This window comes from Eriocheir sinensis, unplaced genomic scaffold, assembly GCF_024679095.1.
Source record: "Eriocheir sinensis breed Jianghai 21 unplaced genomic scaffold, ASM2467909v1 Scaffold10, whole genome shotgun sequence".
NCBI classification, from domain to species: domain Eukaryota; kingdom Metazoa; phylum Arthropoda; class Malacostraca; order Decapoda; family Varunidae; genus Eriocheir; species Eriocheir sinensis.
Genome location: NW_026110296.1, coordinates 443970 through 446469, shown reverse-complemented (window position 1 = coordinate 446469; position 2500 = coordinate 443970). Strand labels below are relative to the sequence as shown.

Below are 2500 nucleotides of genomic sequence, written 5' to 3'. Positions count from 1 at the left end.
CCCTACAAGACTTTGCACCCCATCCCAACCCAATAACCGCTAAGAACTCGGCTCCTAGAATCGCTAGAGCTGCCGTGAGCTTCTAAACGCCGCTGCCTGGAAGTGCGACCACAGTCGATGCTGACCGTCGGGAGCGGTTTCGCTGGCGCGGAGTTGGGAGATTGTGGGGGACGGCTGGTCGGCGGCGGGGCCGCGCGGACCGGCCGTCCCGCTCTTGGCGCTCGCTCGCGCGGCCCGCGGGGGGATCGAGCACCTCGTGCGGGACGGTCCCAGAGACACCGGTCGACAGTGTGCCGTGACGATGCGAGGGTTGAGCGAGCCGGCGGCGGACCTGCTCCACCAACCAGCTCGAGCTTCCATAACGCTGTTTGGGGCAGTAGAGCGATGCACCTACCCGATCGACTAATCGTTTGCCAACCTCTCAGACAGGTGCCAGCAAGCTTGGATGGGATTAGTCTCGTGTTGCGCGCACCGACCTCAACAAACGCCGTTGAACTGTATCCCAGTTCGGGCCCACCTACCGCGGGCCAAGACACGGCATCGCACACTACCACCAGCAAAGCTATCAATCTTCTCAGGTAGATGAAGATGATGACAGCCAGGTCTTGCCCCTCTCTTTCATGAGAAGCTTCGGCATTAGCTGCGGCTCCTCGTGGCGGCGCACGTTCTTACCGTGTTTGCCAATGCGATCAGCCTTCAATGCAGCGACCCTCTCTCTCTCGCTCTCAGGCGATGGTAACTCCACTCTCCGTGCGATAACGCATCCCGAGGGTGACGCCGCCGCACGCAATGTCGTCGGTTGGCACCCTAGTCTTCACACTGACGCAGCTTCTATCGAGCGGTCGGTTGGAACGAAGCACTCCACTCAAGCACTCGACGACGGGTGACGGTGCGTTGCTGCTGCTGCTGCTGATGCTGCTGGTATTGTCCGTGGTGCGTCCGCTCGCACCTCGACACAAAAGCATCAGCAGCAACAGTCTCACCACCATCACCACCAGTCTGCTGCTATATGACAAGGACGCGCGGACGACGAGGAGGAGGACGACGGCGTGGCCGGCAGAGTTTCGAGCCCACGCATCATCATCCTCCTCATCATCCGCCGTCTGTTGAAACCAGGGACGCGGCGTCGCTGACCAGAGCTGTCCGACGCTGAGCGATCTCCTACTTTAGTACAAGGCTTTAAGCGAGCGCGCGGCACGCCCGTCGTGTTCGTTCGCCGCTTGGCCGCCAGCTAACGCCATAGCTACCTGGTTGATCCTGCCAGTAGTCATATGCTTGTCTCAAAGATTAAGCCATGCATGTCTAAGTACAAGCCGATTTAAGGCGAAACCGCGAATGGCTCATTAAATCAGCTATGATTCAGTGGATCTGTACCCACACTTACTTGGATAACTGTGGTAATTCTAGAGCTAATACATGCACCACGTCTCTGACCGCAAGGGAAGAGCGCTTTTATTAGTTCAAACGGGCCTCGGTCCGTCACCCCACCGTGTTGAATCTGAATAACTTGTCGCTGAGCGCACGGTCTCCGCACCGGCGCCGCCTCTTTCAAGTGTCTGCCTTATCAGCTTTCGATTGTAGGTTATGCGCCTACAATGGCTATAACGGGTAACGGGGAATCAGGGTTCGATTCCGGAGAGGGAGCCTGAGAAACGGCTACCACATCTAAGGAAGGCAGCAGGCACGCAAATTACCCACTCCCGGCACGGGGAGGTAGTGACGAAACATAACGCTGCGAGACTCATCCGAGGCCTCGCACTCGGAATGAGTACACTTTATATCCTGTAACGAGGATCTATTGGAGGGCAAGTCTGGTGCCAGCAGCCGCGGTAATTCCAGCTCCAATAGCGTATATTAAAGTTGTTGCGGTTATAAGCTCGTAGTTGATTTCAGTTCTGGACTGACGGTACACCGAGCGGTGCATACTGTCACGCTCCGAACAGCCACATCAGCCCGCTGGCTCGCACGGGGTGCTCTTCATCGAGTGTCCCGCGTGGCCGGCAGAGTTTACTTTGAAAATATTAGAGTGCTCAAAGCAGGCTACACTTACGGCCTGAATGCCTATGCATGGAATAATGGAATAGGACCTCGGTTCTATTTTGTCGGTTTTCTGAACCCGAGGTAATGACTAATAGGAACAGGCGGGGGCATTCGTATTGCGACGCTAGAGGTGAAATTCTTGGACCGTCGCAAGACGAACTACTGCGAAAGCATTTGCCAAGGATGTTTTCATTAATCAAGAACGAAAGTTAGAGGTTCGAAGGCGATCAGATACCGCCCTAGTTCTAACCATAAACGATGCTGACCAGCGATCCGCCGGCGTTATTCCCATGACCCGGCGGGCAGCTTCCGGGAAACCAAAGTCTTTGGGTTCCGGGGGAAGTATGGTTGCAAAGCTGAAACTTAAAGGAATTGACGGAAGGGCACCACCAGGAGTGGAGCCTGCGGCTTAATTTGACTCAACACGGGGAACCTCACCAGGCCCAGACACCGGAAGGAT

General features: G+C 56.1%; 1 long non-coding RNA gene across 1 annotated transcript in view; it reads left to right on the top strand.

Annotated features, from left to right (window-relative positions):
• LOC126988874 (uncharacterized) overlaps positions 1-2500 on the top strand; it is an 11290-nt gene that overhangs the window by 347 nt on the left and 8443 nt on the right. The gene's annotated exons all lie outside the window — the stretch shown is intronic.